Here is a 21094-nt window from a genome sequence, read left to right on the forward strand (position 1 = left end):
GGTCCCAAAAATCAGTTTGGCTTCTCATCATGTGCTGAGACACGGCAGGCAACTGCACTACAAGGTGCTGTCCCTGAGAACTGGCCAGTAACTTTTGGCCTCATCGGGAGAGAAGAATCTCCGTGACCGGGGCATACACAGGTGGTGAGAGGGGTAGATGGCCACCGCCCTGCTATCCTGCCCATCTGCAAAATACTAGTCTCTTCATTCTGAGTGGTACTGGCCCTGCTTTCCCCTCCTTTGGGCCAGTGGGGGTCATCCCGGCCTACCCTGGGGCCCCACTAACACCTTTCCTGATCGGTGGTCTCCTCTAACCCTCAAGAAGGTGGCTGAGCCTGATTTGCACTCAGTGGAGGAGATCTCCCTCAAGGCTCTTGATGCCCTCAACAGGCAATTCTGAGCAATATTATCAGAGCAGCACATGGCTCGAGGCCCACAAAGCGGTTACCACAAGTACCGCGAACCACCTGAAGTTTCTTCCAAACACCGCTCACACCTGACATCAGAGGTCTACTCACTCCTGGAGACGACTTACTTGGGATATCAGCAACTGGCCTAAGAGTGAAGCTTGGGAGTGTGTCCTGCCGGTGAGTGGGGTTGGCTGATCTCTGCTTGGGGACTGGGGTTGCCTCTTCCTAGGCTAAATAGTAGCTATTCTAGCTAGGGGATGCTCTTACCTCTCCGACCAGCTAGGAGTCTCCTTTTTGGGGCCCAGGGTCCTTTTATTAGATGTGGCATGCTTTCCTTTCATTTGTATCTGCTCTTCAGTATACTCTTCCCATGCCTACTCTATGTTTTACAAGCATGAATATACATCTTGCTATTAGAATATAAGAAATGTGCAGTGAGTCAGACGTGTGTTGTACTCTGCTAGTTAATACTGTCTGATGATACCCTTTGCAATGTCACAATGTCAGGTTGATCCTGTGATTCCTCCTGTGATCCTGAGACCGGGTGATTTTATATGCCTGCTTGCCGCTACATCATTAAAGTGTACTTTTTACCAAGAATCACCCTTACTGGTACACTGACAGATGTTCCCGGGTGCAGCGATCTCATGGTATTGCACCCTTACTGGTACACTGACAGATGTTCCCGGGTGCAGCGATCTCATGGTATTGCACCCTTACTGGTACACTGACAGATGTTCCCGGGTGCCGCGGTCTCATGGTATTGCACCCTTACTGGTACACTGACAGATGATCCCGGGTGCAGCGATCTCCTGGCATTGCACCCTTACTGGTACACTGACAGATGTTCCCGGGTGCAGCGGTCTCATGGTATTGCACCCCTCCAGGTACACTGACAGATGTTCCCGGGTGCAGCGGTCTCCTGGTATTGCACCCTTACTGGTACACTGACAGATGTTCCCGGGTGCAGCGATCTCCTGGCATTGCACCCTTACTGGTACACTGACAGATGTTCCCGGGTGCAGCGGTCTCATGGTATTGCACCCTTACTTGTACACTGACAGATGTTCCCGGGTGCAGCGGTCTCCTGGAATTGCACCCTTACTGGTACACTGACAGATGTTCCCGGGTGCAGCGTTCTCCTGGTATTGCACCCTTACTGGTACACTGACAGATGATCCCGGGTGCAGCGATCTCATGGTATTGCACCCTTACTGGTACACTGACAGATGTTCCCGGGTGCAGCGTTCTCCTGGTATTGCACCCTTACTGGTACACTGACAGATGTTCCCGGGTGCAGCGATCTCCTGGCATTGCACCCTTACTGGTACACTGACAGATGTTCCCGGGTGCAGCGGTCTCATGGTATTGCACCCTTACTGGTACACTGACAGATGTTCCCGGGTGCAGCGGTCTCCTGGCATTGCACCCTTACTGGTACACTGACAGATGTTCCCGGGTGCAGCGTTCTCCTGGTATTGCACCCTTACTGGTACACTGACAGATGTTCCCGGGTGCAGCGGTCTCCTGGCATTGCACCCTTACTGGTACACTGACAGATGTTCCCGGGTGCAGCGGTCTCATGGTATTGCACCCTTACTGGTACACTGACAGATGTTCCCGGGTGCAGCGGTCTCCTGGTATTGCACCCTTACTGGTACACTGACAGATGTTCCCGGGTGCAGCGGTCTCCTGGTATTGCACCCTTACTGGTACACTGACAGATGTTCCCGGGTGCAGCGGTCTCATGGTATTGCACCCTTACTGGTACACTGACAGATGTTCCCGGGTGCAGCGGTCTCATGGTATTGCACCCTTACTGGTACACTGACAGATGTTCCCGGGTGCAGCGGTCTCCTGGTATTGCACCCTTACTGGTACACTGACAGATGATACCGGGTGCAGCGATCTCCTGGTATTGCACAGTAGTGGTACACTGACAGATGTTCCCGGGTGCAGCGGTCTCCTGGCATTGCACCCTTACTGGTACACTGACAGATGTTCCCGGGTGCAGCGGTCTCCTGGCATTGCACCCTTACTGGTACACTGACAGATGTTCCCGGGTGCAGCGGTCTCATGGTATTGCACCCTTACTGGTACACTGACAGATGATCCCGGGTGCAGCGATCTCCTGGTATTGCACAGTAGTGGTACACTGACAGATGTTCCCGGGTACAGCGGTCTCATGGTATTGCACCCCTCCAGGTACACTGACAGATGTTCCCGGGTGCAGCGGTCTCCTGGCATTGCACCCTTACTGGTACACTGACAGATGTTCCCGGGTGCAGCGGTCTCCTGGCATTGCACCCTTACTGGTACACTGACAGATGTTCCCGGGTGCAGCGGTCTCATGGTATTGCACCCTTACTGGTACACTGACAGATGTTCCCGGGTACAGCGGTCTCCTGGCATTGCACCCTTACTGGTACACTGACAGATGTTCCCGGGTGCAGCGGTCTCATGGTATTGCACCCTTACTGGTACACTGACAGATGATCCCGGGTGCAGCGATCTCCTGGTATTGCACAGTAGTGGTACACTGACAGATGTTCCCGGGTACAGCGGTCTCATGGTATTGCACCCCTCCAGGTACACTGACAGATGTTCCCGGGTGCAGCGGTCTCCTGGTATTGCACCCTTACTGGTACACTGACAGATGTTCCCGGGTGCAGCGGTCTCCTGGTATTGCACCCTTACTGGTACACTGACAGATGTTCCCGGGTGCAGCAGTCTCATGGTATTGCACCCTTACTGGTACAGACAGATGTTCCCGGGTGCAGCGTTCTCCTGGTATTGCACCCTTACTGGTACACTGACAGATGATCCCGGGTGCAGCGATCTCCTGGTATTGCACAGTAGTGGTACACTGACAGATGTTCCCGGGTGCAGCGGTCTCCTGGCATTGCACCCTTACTGGTACACTGACAGATGTTCCCGGGTGCAGCGGTCTCCTGGCATTGCACCCTTACTGGTACACTGACAGATGTTCCCGGGTGCAGCGGTCTCATGGTATTGCACCCTTACTGGTACACTGACAGATGATCCCGGGTGCAGCGATCTCCTGGTATTGCACAGTAGTGGTACACTGACAGATGTTCCCGGGTACAGCGGTCTCCTGGTATTGCACCCTTACTGGTACACCGACAGATGTTCCTGGGTACAGCGGTCTCCTGGTATTGCACCCTTACTGGTACACTGACAGATGTTCCCGGGTGCAGCGGTCTCATGGTATTGCACCCTTACTGGTACACTGACAGATGGTCCCGGGTGCAGCGATCTCCTGGTATTGCACAGTAGTGGTACACTGACAGATGTTCCCGGGTACAGCGGTCTCCTGGTATTGCAGCCTTACTGGTACACTGACACAGATGTTCCCGGGTGCAGCGTTCTCCTGGTATTGCACCCTTACTGGTACACTGACAGATGATCCCGGGTGCAGCGATCTCCTGGTATTGCACAGTAGTGGTACACTGACAGATGTTCCCGGGTACAGCGGTCTCCTGGTATTGCACCCTTACTGGTACACTGACATGTTCCCGGGTACAGCGGTCTCCTGGTATTGCACCCTTACTGGTACAGACAGATGTTCCCGGGTGCAGCAGTCTCATGGTATTGCATCCTTACTGGTACACTGACAGCTGTTCCCGGGTGCAGCGATCTCCTGGTATTGCACAGTAGTGGTACACTGACAGATGTTCCCGGGGGCAGCGGTCTCCTGGTATTGCACCCTTACTGGTACACTGACAGATGATCCCGAGTGCAGCGATCTCCTGGTATTGCACAGTAGTGGTACACTGACAGAAGTTCCCGGGTGCAGCGGTCTCCTGGTATTGCAGCCTTACTGGTACACTGACAGATGTTCCCGGGTGCAGCGTTCTCCTGGTATTGCACCCTTACTGGTACAGACAGATGTTCCCGGGTGCAGCAGTCTCATGGTATTGCACCCTTACTGGTACACTGACAGCTGTTCCCGGGTGCAGCGATCTCCTGGTATTGCACAGTAGTGGTACACTGACAGATGTTCCCGGGGGCAGCGTTCTCATCGTATTGCACCCTTACTGGTACACAGACAGATGTTCCCGGGTGCAGCGGTCTCATGGTATTGCACCCTTACTGGTACACTAACAGATGTTCCTGGGTGCAGCAGTCTCATAGTATTGCACCATTACTGGTACACTGTCAGATGTTCCGGGGTGCAGCGGTCTCCTGGTATTGCACAGTACTGGTACACTGACAGATGTTCCCGGGTGCAGCGGTCTCCTGGCATTGCACAGTACTGGTACACTGACAGATGTTCCCGGGTGCAGCGGTCTCCTGGCATTGCACAGTACTGGTACACTGACAGATGTTTCCAAGTGCTGCTTCCCAATAGTCAATAGGGGGGTTGAGAGGAATGGAAGAAGGGTAATAACAGAAAGGGGGGGAGGGGAGGAGGGGGGAAGACACACAACTCGCAAAAAAATCTCATAACCACGTTTACAAGAGGAGTAAGGGTATCAGCTAGGGGTTGTAGGCATGGGACCCATAGGGTTTTACATATCCATGTGATCAGACTACAGAGACTTGGGCCCAAAGTGTATTCACCTGGCTGCTAGCCATTGGAGTTATTTTGGTTATACATAAAATAAAGGCTACTACTTCTCACGGGAGCCCTGATCTTTTGCAAATTTTGGCAATGGGTGGAGAGGAAGCAAAGGTCTATTTCAGTTGCTGGGCTAATTTTCCACAATTCATCAGTAAAATTATTTCACAAAAAGATGGACTGTAGACGGGATGGACAGAGGAGAACCAATAGAGGCGTCCAGGTACTAAGAACATAATAAATAAAGGGAAGTGGTAAGGGAGAGAGTAGAATCATTAAGATACCAGGAGAATAAGGAAAGGTACGGCTTGTGGAACGCGGCAGGGAAAACAGAGGCTATCTTAATCTAGACGTTTCGGGTTTTTTCCTTTTCCTGTTAGAATTAATTTTGCTGAAAATACACCAATAAGCCAACATTCACGGCTGGGATTCCATATTCGTCCAAAATTATTTTTTTTCTGCAATTGCTCTGTGCCAGCGTCCTGTCATAAGGCACGGATGTAAACACAGACACACTCCCTTTAGATCTACATATTAAATTGCTTGTGTTGAACTCCGGCTATTTTGGAAGACCAATGGGATTTATTCCTACAGTTATAGCTTGAAAACACACGCTAAGCCTCATACATTTATTGCTGATCTGTGTACAAAACACAAGTATTTATAAAAACAACACTGGGTTTAATGCATGTCTGTTTAACCAGTTCAATGATGGGCAGATTGAACGTCCGGCGGGCTCTGTAAAGCTGGTAATATTAAATAAGCAGCACATTCAGTCAGTAAGGCCCAGATTCAGAAGACAATTCCCAGCGGGGAATAAAGTGACAGATGCACTCATTGATCACGGGTTAGCCAGCGTGAGAGACATATCACACTTAAATGACTTTCTTTACAACATCATGTGGACATAGGGACCACAGACAGGCGCTCGGACAGACCTTTACTTAACAATTTGGCCAACAAGATCAATGAAATTTCATTTTATGTAAAATTACATTGAACTCTCTTTATTTTTATTAGAACGGATTGCAGTAGTCTGAGATCCCCCACTTATGCTGTTATGTTCTCTCAGTGTTGCCGCAATAAGAGGACTTCTTCTATGTATGAAATCAACAGGGGCACCTAGCCAGGGTTCTCTCTACCAATTACACTTAATGGGAACCTACCTGTCTACAGCAGGGCCCCCTCCCCTTGTCTGTCCCATGCAGGGCACACATTAGCACAAGTATTTAAATTACTTTTTATCATGTTGGTAATGCAGTCAATGACATGTTATTACACTGCTGGATGATAGGAGTTGCATTCCAACCCTGAAGACTTCCTGACTGATTTAGAGACCTAATGACAATGTTTTACTCCTGGAGAATTCAGTTCCATAATAAGGAGGGTTCAGGGTAAATAAAGGAATAGGATATCTTTCATTCTATGCAGGGAGCGCTTGGACCTCACAATACACAACTAGACACCACCACATCCTTTGTACTAAAACTCTTTATTTAGCACATTTCAAGGAAATGCAAAAAATCTATTAAAGGAAATGACCAAGTCACAATAACAGACTCATACAGGACAATACTCCCTGCGTAGAGGACTTCAAAGCCCTGATGCCCTTTGTACAATAAATATTGTAATATGGTGAAAACCACTACACGCTGCCATCACACTGCAAACAAATAGTTTATTCTCAGTCTATTGTCAACATCAAGGAGGCTGCACAGGTAAAATGTCCAAACATCAGCACCCTAGAGATTCCTTCATATTAAAGGCTTACTACAAACACCATAACCACTTCAGTGGGCTGTAATGGATATGATGATTGGAGTAACCCTTTAAGCCCACCATGTCTTTATTTAGACTTTTCAAGCAAGAACCCTCCAGCGTAAACCATATTAAAACTATACAAAGAACCAAGGGACACCAATGTCTACACATTTCTAAATCCAATGTCACTTTGCACGGCCCCTATGTCAGTAAGCCGACCTCGGCCTTTCCTACCAGCATGAATCACATTGTGGCTTCTAGACAATAAATAAGACAGACAGGGATGATTACTCAGAAAGTGGTTCAAGGTGTCAACCACTTATCAACACAAACAGAAATGGTCAGATCGGCAATCCTCCCACGATTTACAGTAATTTACCAAATATGGCAAAACTGAACGATGTCTAGATGCAGGAAGCCTACCTTTGTGTAAATGGTAATCCAAACAGGTCCATTTTAATAAGGAACAAGGGATGTACCTTGTACCTGGTCTGCTGGGGAAAGAGCATAGCCACACACCGAACAACTTCACGAATGATCCGAGGATGTCAAATGGGTATTGCGGAATATCTGGAAACAAAGATTATGAAATAAATAAGGATGTTGGGACAATCCCTGAAATAATCCCTGGAAGATAAGATCGTAAGAAGAGATGGTGAAATTATCACAGAATAGCTAAAAGCTAGCAGATCTCCATCAAATAACCCTAGTTTCGAAGCTTTTTAAAACAAAGTGGAGACCACTAGCCATCAACATGTCAATAAACCTCAAATGACAGATTGGAATATGCCCCATATTACTATGCACAATGAAGAAATAAGGCATTTTACACACCGTATTCCTTCCATATACATTCTGCAATCAATACAACACACTGGTCTTTGTTCCATTTCACTCGCACTTAAACCAGGCTGGATAAAAATCAATAAAAAAAAATACAATAAAATCTTATCTATCAGAATCACTTCAAATGATTCCAATGGATGTGGCATGGGTATTTATTGAATCACTAGATTACTATGAAGCAATGAATGACAAGATATTACACAGTGGGCAATGGAAAGTAAATCTTAATCTGAATAATCAATTAGACATGTATTAAAGAACAGTTTATAAAAGTTATTAACCAGAGAAATTCACATCTACATAAACATGCTATGAAATGATGTATATTAGACATGTGCACCAGTGAAATTTTCGTTTCGTACGAATGATTTCGGACTATATAAAAATTGAAATTCGTCAATTCAGAATTTCGTCAGCAAACCATTCGTTTTCGAACGAAATTTGTTAAAAAAATTATTTGTTTTCGTCCATTTAGACGAAAACTGCACTGCACAAAAAAAAAGCAACAAAAAAAAAAGCAAGGAGGGAGCCGTCAGCATTACCAGCATTAACTTATTTGGGTCACTATGTACCCCCATATTATTAAAAGGGAGGTTAAATCCTCCTGCATGACCCTACTCGCAGCCTCGCCTAAACAGCAAGCAGCCAGTGCTCACTGTCATTTAAAACGACTAATGACTAGGTCCCCCCTTTACTAAGAGACCTGGGAGGTACATTAGGTCCCCCCCATTATTTAAGCTCCCCACCCATGATCGATGGGTGGGGACGCTAATCAAAGGGGTGGTACCTAATGTCCCCCCTGGTCCCAACCCATGAGCAGCAGGTGGGATGCCTGGGGTGGGGCGGGACACTAGGTCCCCCCGTTTATATTAAAAGCCCCCACGCGCAGTTCACGCGCACTATGCCCCCCTATTTTAGTTATTTTGGTTCCCCACCATGGGGGATGCCCCCGTTTAGTAGGGGCATGTCTCCTACACAGGCTGCTCGCTGTCATTTAAAGCTATCACTTCAATATAAATCAGTATCCTATATAGAAGTGATAGGGAGCTATGGTAAAAGTACCTGTAAAAAGTAGCTATTTGTAGCCTTATTGTGTTACTGATCTAAATAGCTACTTTTTCATATTGCCACATTGTTATAGTTTGTGCTATAACTATTGGTTACACGTACTCCTACCGTAGCTCTCTATCACTTCTATATAAGATACAGATTTATATCCAGTTTTAAATGCCAATGGCTGCTCGCTGTTTAGGCGACATGCCGCGAGTAGGGGCATGTGGGAGGGTTTAACCTCCCATTTATTAAAATGGGAGTCATAGTGAATGGTGGGGGTTTGAATGGTTGTTTATTACAAGGAGGGAGTTGGTAGCGCTGCCGCCTCCCTCTTTGCGTTTTTGTTTGGGGTTATTTTGCGCATACGCAGCGTGTCCAATAAACGAAAGAACTGAAACGAAAATGCAACGAATGCACATGTCTAGTGTATATATTTACACAACTACTTTGCATGTCTTGTAACTCCTATACAATAAAGTGTGGTGAGAGGTACGCACTAACTACACAGGATGGGCACTAGTTAGACAGTGAATTAGAAAGGGAATGGGTTCAGGCTCCAATGAATAGACAGACACTGTTTGGACTGAACATAGCTCACAACAAGCTCAAAAAGTTGCATCTTTGGAATGCATTAAACTGAGTGTGTTGTCTGGTCTGACAATATACAGGTGTACACTAAACAGTTACACAATGTCTTTACAGTACAAATACGAGATACAGTGTGTCACGCGGGAAAACAAAACAACCTTTCTCACAGGACCACAGGTGGAAATGTTGGCTGACACTGCCTGCCCATGTCTTGTTTGCGGTTTGCTTTATTACACAATACGTCATGGTGGTATATTCTATTACTGGTAGTTTGGGCACAATGCATTTTGCGTTCTCTATATATTGTGTAGGGTACGATTTCCCCGCCATAAGACATTTTTAGTTCATATTTAACATAATAAGGTTTCCTGTACTATGATCAGCCATCGGTGCCATCGAGTTCAATCTGCCTGGGATTTTGTTGTATCCTAGACCCTCTCCTCTCTCACAATTCATTATATCCACTGGTATATCTGCTTCATGGATTGCTCATCAGGCTAAAAGAAAAGATTCAGAGCTGGATAGGGCAGGAGCAAAATGATAAGCTAATCCAGTCAATTAAACCTATCCCTCCCCCTCTGCCCACATTTGTATTTTGATGCTCTGCATTGTGGGTAGGATCAGTCCTACAGGCCATCAGTAATGGCTCGCAGGAGAGAGCTACCCCCCATGTAAGCTGCTGAAATTTAGTCCACTTACACTGTGTCTGTTACATTATTTTTAGAACTGCAATTCCCACAATGCCTTGCTTGAACCACAGGCTTCTAAACAGACACAGCAGACCTGCACAGGTTTAATAATGGTCTGTCTAATACATGGCCATCAGAGACATGATCACCTAATAATCTGCCGGTCTCTACGGACGCTCCCTGGGTCTGACACTCTGTGTAATCCCCGCTACATTGTTCTACCAGTAAGGTTTAATCCCCTGGAGTTCATTTATTTTAGCAAGCATAACCACAACGTTTAGTGACATTGTAAGATATTTCAAATTCTGCCATCACAAATCCTGCTTTGGAAAAAACCTGTAACCTTTAAGTAAGTGAAGGAATATGGGGGCGATTTCTTTGATTTATTCACACTCTGGGCATCTGTGACCCTATTCTTTGTATCCAGCCGCTGCTTACAGCGCATTGCCAGCCGCTGCAGATTTTTATGTACAGACGCTCATATATTGTCTGAGAGTGATGAGATTACAATCTCAGCCCATGCATGAGCCAAAGGATCATTATTGGCTTTCTGCAGCTCAGATAAGCCGCATGTTGTAAATCTGCCGATAGACAAGGATCCAGGTAATAGGACAAGCCATTACAATATGGTTTATCCCATTACTAGGGTACGGCTACCATCATAACCACTACAACAGGCTGTATAGTATAGATGACAGTTTGAAAAACAACGTACACAATGGCTAAACAAAAGGTGTAACTAGTGAGATAATTTGCTTTCAAATAAGAACTAAAAGGTAACCGGGTTTATTGACCATAGAGTGGAGACGTTTAAATCACCAATTTCTTGAGTGACTAATGCCAACATAAACTATGGCCACTTAGAAACAGTATTCTGCTTTGATAGCTTGGCAAAAATATCCGGGGTGCACCGAGATGGATCTAAAGTAATTACTGAAGGGGTGTTAATAAACAGACAGCAGCCCCCAGAACCGAAAATAAAATCTAAGTAAAGGATCTAGTGGCAGTGGGCCTGATAATGTGATCCAGGACACACCAGGCTGTGTGCACCCAAATAACAACAATCAGTGAATTGTGCTTCAATGTTCTCTCCACGGCTCCCTAAGGGCTGCAAATACCCAGGCAGTTATTTGGTAAATCGTCTTTTCACAAAACAGGTTCGTTATTATACCAAAAGCCACACTGGGAGGGCCATAGTTATGTCGTTGTACTGCATTGTTTGTGAACTAAGAGACTCATTGGATACTCTTTTTCTCTGGAACAGCCTGCCTACCCCATCAGACCCTCCCCTAGTCTTCAATCGTTTAAGAAGTCCATCGAAACCCATCTCTTTAGGAAAACATCTGTCCTCCGAGAGTAACATCTACCTCACATACCTGTCCCTTGCTTTCTCCTAAAGGGCCGCACTCTCACCTCCAGTTCTGCTACTTCCCCACCTTGTGGTTTGGTTTCTGTCCCCCTCGATGCCCTTCTTATTGTGTTTTTATACCCCACCTCCTCTAGACTGTAAGCTTGTTTCAGCAGGGTCCTCGTCAAAATATTGTTCCGGATACATTCTGTATTTATTGTTTCATTTCCACCTTTATAATAATATTGTAAAGTGCTGCGGAGTATATTGGTTCTATACAAGTAATAATAATAATAATAATAATAATAATAATAATAATACAAGTAATATACAAATGCCATCAACCTATGATTCTCTCATTTTAGGGAGCCTGACTGGGTTTTTTTTTGTTTTTTTTAGAACACTGAACATGTAATAAAAGAAGAGTAAAGTATCTTATTTTTAAACACGTTTATTGTAGTTTAAAGACACATTACTGGGAGTATTATTGCTGTGGAGCTCTGTTATACACATTACTGGGAGTATTATTGCTGCGGAGCTTTGTTATACACTCAGACACATTACTGGGAGTATTATTGCTGTGGGGCTCTGTTATACACTCATACACATTACTGGGAGTATTATTGCTGTGGAGCTCTGTTATACACTCAGACACATTACTGGGAGTATTATTACTGTGGAGCTCTGTTATACACTCAGACACATTACTGGGAGTATTATTACTGTGGGGCTCTGTTATACACTAAGACACATTACTGGGAGTATTATTGCTGTGGAGCTCTGTTATACACACAGACACATTACTGGGAGTATTATTACTGTGGGGCTCTGTTATACACTAAGACACATTACTGGGAGTATTATTGCTGTGAAGCTCTGTTATACACTCAGACACATTACTGGGAGTATTATTACTGTGGGGCTCTGTTATACACTAAGACACATTACTGGGAGTATTATTGCTGTGGAGCTCTGTTATACACACAGACACATTACTGGGAGTATTATTACTGTGGGGCTCTGTTATACACTAAGACACATTACTGGGAGTATTATTGCTGTGGGGCTCTGTTATACACACAGACACATTACTGGGAGTATTATTGCTGTGGGGCTCTGTTATACACTCAGACACATTACTGGGAGTATTATTACTGTGGGGCTCTGTTATACACACAGACACATTACTGGGAGTATTATTACTGTGGGGCTCTGTTATACACTCAGACACATTACTGGGAGTATTATTGCTGTGGAGCTCTGTTATACACTCAGACACATTACTGGGAGTATTATTGCTGTGGAGCTCTGTTATACACTAAGACACATTACTGGGAGTATTATTACTGTGGAGCTCTGTTATACATTCAGACACATTACTGGGAGTATTATTGCTGTGGGGCTCTGTTATACACTCAGACACATTACTGGGAGTATTATTACTGTGGGGCTCTGTTATACACACAGACACATTACTGGGAGTATTGTTACTGTGGGGCTCTGTTATACACTCAGACACATTACTGGGAGTATTATTGCTGTGGAGCTCTGTTATACACTCAGACACATTACTGGGAGTATTATTGCTGTGGAGCTCTGTTATACACTCAGACACATTACTGGGAGTATTATTGCTGTGGAGCTCTGTTATACACTCAGACACATTACTGGGAGTATTATTGCTGTGGAGCTCTGTTATACACTCACATACATTACTGGGAGTATTATTACTGTGGAGCTCTGTTATACACTCAGACACATTACTGGGAGTATTATTACTGTGGAGCTCTGTTATTCAGACACATTACTGGGAGTATTACTGCTGTGGAGCACTGTTATACACCAACATTACTGGGAGTATTATTGCTGTGGAGCTCTATTATACATTCAGACACATTACTGGGAGTATTATTGCTGTGGAGCTCTGTAATATACTCACACACATTACTGGGAGTAATATTGCTGTGGAGCTCTGTTATACACAGACACATTACTGGGAGTATTATTACTGTGGAGCTCTGTTATACACAGACACTACTGGGTGTATTATTGCTGTGGAGCTCTGTTATACACTCAGACATTACTGGGAGTATTATTGCTGTGGAGCTCTGTTATACACTCAGACATTACTGGGAGTATTATTGCTGTGGGGCTCTGTTATACACTCACATTACTGGGAGTATTATTGATGTTGAGCTCTGTTATACACATTACTGGGAGTATTATTGCTGTGGAGCTCTGTTATACACATTACTGGGAGTATTATTGCTGTGGAGCTCTGTCATACACGCAGACATATTACTGGGAATATTATTGCTGTAGAGCTCTGTTATACACTCACATTACTGGGAGTATTATTGCTGTGGGGCTCTGTTATACACTCGCATTACTGGGAGTATTATTGCTGTGGAGCTCTGTCATAAACGTAGACTTATTACTGGGAATATTATTGCTGTAGAGCTCTGTTATACACTCACATTACTGGGAGTATTATTGCTGTGGGGCTCTGTCATACACTCACATTACTGGGAGTATTATTGATGTTGAGCTCTGTTATACACATTACTGGGAGTATTATTGCTGGGGAGCTCTGTTATACACCCAGACACATTACTGAGAGTATTATTGCTTTGGAGCTCTGTTATACACTCAGACATTACTGGGAGTATTATTGATGTGGATCTCTGTTATACACATTACTGGGAGTATTATTGCTGGGGAGCTCTGTTATACACTCGGACACATTACTGGGAGTATTATTGCTGTGGAGCTCTGTCATACACGTAGACATTACTGGGAGTATTATTGCTGTAGAGCTCTGTTATACACTCACATTACTGGGAGTATTATTGCTGTGGGGCTCTGTTATACACTCGGACACATTACTGGGAGTATTATTGTTGTAGAGCTCTGTTATACACTCACATTACTGGGAGTATTGTTGCTGTGGAGCTCTGTTATACACTCACATTACTGGGAGTATTATTGCTGTGGGGCTCTGTTATACACTCACATTACTGGGAGTATTATTGCTGTGGGGCTCTGTTATACATTTGGACACATTACTGGGAGTATTATTGCTGTGGAGCTCTGTTTTACACGCAGACATATTACTGGGAGTATTATTGCTGTAGAGCTCTGTTATACACTCACATTACTGGGAATATTATTCCTGTGGAGCTCTGTTATACACTCAGACATTACTGGGAGTATTATTGATGTTGAGCTCTGTTATACACATTACTGGGAGTATTATTGCTGTGGAGCTCTGTCATGAACGTAGACTTATTACTGGGAATATTATTGCTGTAGAGCTCTGTTATACACTCACATTACTGGGAGTATTATTGCTGTGGGGCTCTGTCATACACTCACATTACTGGGAGTATTATTGATGTGGAGCTCTGTTATACACATTACTGGGAGTATTATTGCTGGGGAGCTCTGTTATACACCCAGACACATTACTGAGAGTATTATTGCTGTGGGGCTCTGTTATACACTCACATTACTGGGAGTATTATTGCTGTGGGGCTCTGTTATACATTTGGACACATTACTGGGAGTATTATTGCTGTGGAGCTCTGTTATACACATTACTGGGAGTATTATTGCTGTAGAGCTCTGTTATACAGTCACATTACTGGGAGTATTATTGCTGTGGAGCTCTGTTGTACACTCGCATTACTGGGAGTATTATTGCTGTGGAGCTCTGTTATACACCCAGACACATTACTGGGAGTATTATTGCTGTGGAGCTCTGTTACACACGCAGACATATTACTGGGAGTATTATTTCTGTAGAGCTTTGTTATACACTCAGACACAGTACTGGGAGTATTATTGCTGTGGATCTCTGTTATACACATAACTGTGAGTATTATTGCTGTGGAGCTCTGTTATACACATAACTGGGAGTATTATTGCTGTGGAGCTCTGTTATACACATTACTGGGAGTATTATTGCTGTGGAGCTCTGTTATACACATTACTCGGAGTATTATTGCTGTGGAGCTCTGTTATACACATTACTGGGAGTATTATTGCTGTGGAGCTCTGTTATACACTCAGACACACCAACAATATGGAGCTCCAAGAAAAGAGGGCTATTCGGAGAGATGGCCGTACATAGATTTTAATATAGGTACTCAATATAGTCATTGGATCTAATTGAGGCATCCAGATATGGGGACAAATATAGAGATTTGTGAAAATGCCACAACTCCAAGTATTCTCAGTCTGTTTGAGATTGGGCCCCGTTATTACAGGAAATAAATGCATGGGTGTTAACATTCGTGAAGGACGGGATAAGAACTTGAGATCTGCCTAATGACGCGTTAAACAAACACTGAATTCTTTATATGCCTTTAAATTTTACACCTTTCCAAACTGCGCTTGGTGTAATTTAAATTTAATCCCATCAATAATTATTAACTTTAGAATTTTATAATGTTTTAGGGAAAATTACCATTCTTTCTGACAACAGCAAAACTCTGACAATAACTCAATCAAAATGCAGTGGTAACTCGGTTTACGAATTTAATGCGTTCTCCTGGACGTTTCTTATTGTGAAAAATTCATAAACCGAAACATGGTTTCCCATAGGAATGCACTGAAAACCAATTAATCCGTTCCGGAGGTCAGAAAATAGTCAAAATGATCTGGCATGGAAACCAACCCACAATGCAGAACACACAGTAAAAGGCATGCCAACGACGAAGCTCAGCTCCCTAACTTTCCACAGCTTGAGAAATGCACCAAAAAGTCCCAAAACAAGTGCAATAAATTTCCAGAATGGCTCCAAAACTCGATGCAAAAGCCGCTCCAACACCTCCACACTCGACGCCACGTGCTACCCACAGACTTCAGCATGCATGAGGGAGGAGCTATAAACCACCCAGGCGCAATGCATCCTGGGGAAACTTGCTCTGTATTGCAAAAAAAATAAATTGTAAACCGAGACATTGTTTTATGGATTTTCATTTGTAAACCGAAAGTTATGGTAACCGAGGCGTCTGTAAACCGATACATTTGCTTTTAAAGTTACAAATGGAAACTCTATATAATAATATATTCAGATAAATATCGGATGCTGTCCATCTTTGTTGCTGTAAAGATGGATGCTGCGATACTAGATTGCAATGTGTACCTCACATAGCCATGGCCAGTCATTTTTGGAGGATAATGATTGCTAGCGGAGATTGAGAATGAATCTGTGAGCCACCATCACACCTGATAAGATCATCAGAGCAACATGTTCCTGAGGCTTTAAATAAACAGGGAATTTAAACCATCCCTTCCCAGTCGGTAGAGTTCTGGATTGCAGTTCCAGGTTTGTTTCAGTGATATAATGCATGTGACACAGACACGCACAACAGGTAAATTTCAATTTAAAGGGACACTATAGTCACCTAAACAACTTTAGCTTAAAGGACCACTCTAGGCACCCAGACCACTTCAGCTTAATGAAGTGGTCTGGGTGCCAGGTACCTCTAGGATTAACCCTTTTTTTTTATAAACATAGCAGTTTCAGAGAAACTGCTATGTTTATAATGAGGGTTAATCCAGCCTCCAAATCCTCTAGTGGCTGTCTCATTGACAGCCGCTAGAGGCGCTTGCGTGCTTCTCACTGTGAAAATCACAGTGAGAGCACGCAAGCGTCCATAGGAAAGCATTGTAAATGCTTTCCTATGCGACCGGCTGAATGCGAGCGCGGCTCCTGCCGCGCATGCGCATTCAGTCGATGACGTCGCGATCAAGATGGAGAGGAGGAGGAAAGCTCCCCGCCCGGCGCTGGAAAAAGAGGTAAGTTTAACCCCTTCCTCTCTCCAGAGCCCGGCGGGGGGCCTCAGGGTACTCTAGTGCCAGGAAAACGAGTATGTTTTCCTGGCACTAGAGTGGTCCTTTAATGAAGCTGTCTTGGTGTGTAGATCATGCCTCTCAGGTTTTACTACTCAATTCTCTGCCATTTAGGAGTTAAATCACTTTGTTTCTCTTCATGCAGCCCTTGTCACACCTCCCCTGGCTATGATTGACACACCCTGCATGAAAATAACTGGTTTCACTTTCAATCAGATGTAATTTACCTTAAAGGGACACTATAGTCACCCAGATCACTTCAGCTCAATGAAGTGGTCTGGGGGCCAGGTCCCCCAGGTTTTAACCCTTCAGATGTAAACAAAGAAACTGCTATGCAAACAGAAATATAAGTGGAGCTTCAATTTACCTTTCAGATAATGGTGTTATACAATTGGATAGAATGCTATTATAATAATCTGCAAATAATAAACAATAGACAAACAAATCTTAGTGCAGATGGTTTTCACAGAAATATGTGTGAGAAAATAATAGATGGGTAACTCACAAACGTAGAGCCAATAAAACACTTGGCTCTGGTGGAAAGCGCCTCTGGATCTTTAAAGGGAGATCCCACACCTTCTTTCAATCTCCTCCTGGTCTCCTCCACTTTAAACCAAAATAATAGGAATAGAGAAGGGCTGCTCCAAGGAAGGTTTAAACAAAATTTATTTGTATAGGTAAAAAATAATAGTAAATATAAAATGATACAAAGATCAATGAAATTAATATCTATGAGTCCAAAACGCGTTTCGCCAGTAACTGGCTTCCTCAGTTGGTCTGGTGTACCTTGTGTCCTCGTGCTCTTTTATATGCGGTTTGATTTCCAAATTACCGGCATCTGTTAAACCGGAAGTTCGTCGTGTGGAACGCATATGGGGTCTGTTGGAACGCACGTTCCGTCCTACGTGCGTGCGTCCATCACGTGATGCGGAAGTCTTCTTTCGTGGAACGCTAAGCTTGCGTTCCACTATCAGAGATTGCTGTGATCGGCTGTTGTACTTCCCTTTTGCTTCGTGGGACGCATGGCATGCGTTCCACCATTGGATATGATAGATACTCGAAAAAAGTTCTCTGATTGCATAGTCCATTGGGTCTCAATGGACCCATATATACACAAAGGATGGGAAAAAGGGATATCATAAAATTATTAAATTGTTAAGAAACATTATATTGTGAAGAATGTTTCATATTGTTACTTTATATATGAACAAAGAATACACATAAGCATGCTGTGGACTGTGAGAACTGTTCATAATAACAAAAGAGTATGTATGGCATACTGTTACAATCACATAAGAGAATTCAGGTAAAAATGGGTAAAGAATCCAAACTGGTAGATTAAAAGTGTTACTATTAAAAAATAAAAAATTAAAAATAATTTTTATTTTTAAATTTTTTTTTTAAAAATTAAGATGTAAAAAAGGAAGGAAAAAATAATTATTTTCTAAAGGATGAGGGATATTTATAAAAAATGGCATAATTCGAAGTCTAAATTTAGACCATGGGGGACCATGGTGTTAAAATTGTAAATAAAAGACATTTCTTCTTTACCAATTTTTTTGATAACTTCTCTGCTAACAATAAAAAGGTGCGATATGCTATTAACAAGTATTGGCATCTTTTGCAAGATGATCCAATTCTTAAAGAAATACTACCAGAGAGACCCAAAATAGTACATAGGGGATGCAAGAACATCAAGAATTTTTTAGTAAATAGTAATTTAAAACACCAACAGAATAGGAACGACAATTTTTTGACGAAGAGCAAAGGCTTTTTTGGGTGCGGAACGTGCCTTGCATGTAGAGAAACATCAAATAATAAGAGACATATAAAGAACATAAATGAAATCACCAATAAAGATTTCGTAATAAAAGACCTATTAACCTGTTTTTCTAAAAATATTATCTATTTATTAATTTGCCCGTGTAATAAAATGTACATAGGAAGGACAATTAGGTGTCTCCACGTTAGAATCTCCGAACATGTGAGAAATATTAAAAAAGGAGTTGAAACACATAGTGTTTCTCAGCATTTTAAGCACCACCACCACCAAAACCCACAAGGTCTTATGTTTTGTGCACTGAAATGGGTTAAAAATAATTGGAGGGGTGGAGATTTTATCAAAAAAATTTGTAAAGAAGAAATGTCTTTTATTTACAATTTTAACACCATGGTCCCCCATGGTCTAAATTTAGACTTCGAATTATGCCATTTTTTATAAATATCCCTCATCCTTTAGAAAATAATTATTTTTTCCTTCCTTTTTTACATCTTAATTTTTAAAAAAAAAATTTAAAAATAAAAATTATTTTTAATTTTTTATTTTTTAATAGTAACACTTTTAATCTACCAGTTTGGATTCTTTACCCATTTTTACCTGAATTCTCTTATGTGATTGTAACAGTATGCCATACATACTCTTTTGTTATTATGAACAGTTCTCACAGTCCACAGCATGCTTATGTGTATTCTTTGTTCATATATAAAGTAACAATATGAAACATTCTTCACAATATAATGTTTCTTAACAATTTAATAATTTTATGATATCCCTTTTTCCCATCCTTTGTGTATATATGGGTCCATTGAGACCCAATGGACTATGCAATCAGAGAACTTTTTTCGAGTATCCATCATATCCAATGGTGGAACGCATGCCATGCGTCCCACGAAGCAAAAGGGAAGTACAACAGCCGATCTCAGCAATCTCTGATAGTGGAACGCAAGCTTAGCGTTCCACGAAAGAAGACTTCCGCATCACGTGATGGACGCACGCACGTAGGACGGAACGTGCGTTCCAACAGACCCCATATGCGTTCCACACGACGAACTTCCGGTTTAACAGATGCCGGTAATTTGGAAATCAAACCGCATATAAAAGAGCACGAGGACACAAGGTACACCAGACCAACTGAGGAAGCCAGTTACTGGCGAAACGCGTTTTGGACTCATAGATATTAATTTCATTGATCTTTGTATCATTTTATATTTACTATTATTTTTTACCTATACAAATAAATTTTGTTTAAACCTTCCTTGGAGCAGCCCTTCTCTATTCCTATTATTTTGGTTTAAAGTGGAGGAGACCAGGAGGAGATTGAAAGAAGGTGTGGGATCTCCCTTTAAAGATCCAGAGGCGCTTTCCACCAGAGCCAAGTGTTTTATTGGCTCTACGTTTGTGAGTTACCCATCTATTATTTTCTCACACATATTTCTGTGAAAACCATCTGCACTAAGATTTGTTTGTCTATTGTTTATTATTTGCAGATTATTATAATAGCATTCTATCCAATTGTATAACACCATTATCTGAAAGGTAAATTGAAGCTCCACTTATATTTCTGTTTGCATGTTCTATGTTGTGAAGGTTAAGGGATCCCTTCACTTAAGTGTAAGAGCTCACTTTCACCTTACTGTTACTGTGGATACACCGGTTTTTTTTCGTTCTATATATACAAAGAAACTGCTATGTTTACATTGCAGGGTTAATCCAACCTCGGCGCTGGGTCAGGGTCTGCCCACGCTCCTCCCCCATCTGGCAGGGGAGACCTATTGAGCATGCGTGGCCCGGGGAGACCTAATGCACATGCCATTTAGGAGTTAAATCACTTTGTTTATGAAGCCCTAGCCACACCTCCTTGCATGTGACTTACACAGCCTTCCTAAACTAAACACTTCCTGTAAGTAGTCAGCTAATGTGTACACTTCCTGTATTGCAAATTCTGTTTAATTTAGAATTTCCTGTATGCTGCTCTGATAATAGCCTTTTAAAACCCAAAAGAGCCTCCTGTGTGTGAATAAAGTTCAATTTACAGAACAGGAGATACAAACTTCTCAAGCAAGTTAACACCTGGTTAAAAATGAAACCCTATTTTTCATGTACAATGTGTCAGTCACAGCCAGGAGAGGTGTGGCTAGGGCTGCACAAACCGAAACAAACGTGATTTAGCTCCTAAAT

The 21094-nt window shown here is 43.1% G+C and overlaps 1 protein-coding gene across 3 annotated transcripts in view; it reads right to left on the bottom strand.

Annotated features, from left to right (window-relative positions):
- The window catches only part of BAHD1 (bromo adjacent homology domain containing 1), a 180078-nt gene that overhangs the window by 86065 nt on the left and 72919 nt on the right, over positions 1–21094 (bottom strand). For 2 of the 3 annotated variants that reach the window (XM_063440344.1, XM_063440345.1), the window contains one exon: positions 7177–7323. The exons of the other annotated variant lie outside the window; for it this stretch is intronic. The gene's annotated coding sequence lies outside the window, so the exon portion shown is untranslated. The remainder of the gene's footprint in view (positions 1–7176; positions 7324–21094) is intronic. 3 annotated transcript variants of the gene reach the window in all.

Source organism: Pelobates fuscus, chromosome 13 (genome assembly GCF_036172605.1).
Source record: "Pelobates fuscus isolate aPelFus1 chromosome 13, aPelFus1.pri, whole genome shotgun sequence".
Taxonomy (NCBI): Eukaryota; Metazoa; Chordata; class Amphibia; order Anura; family Pelobatidae; genus Pelobates; species Pelobates fuscus.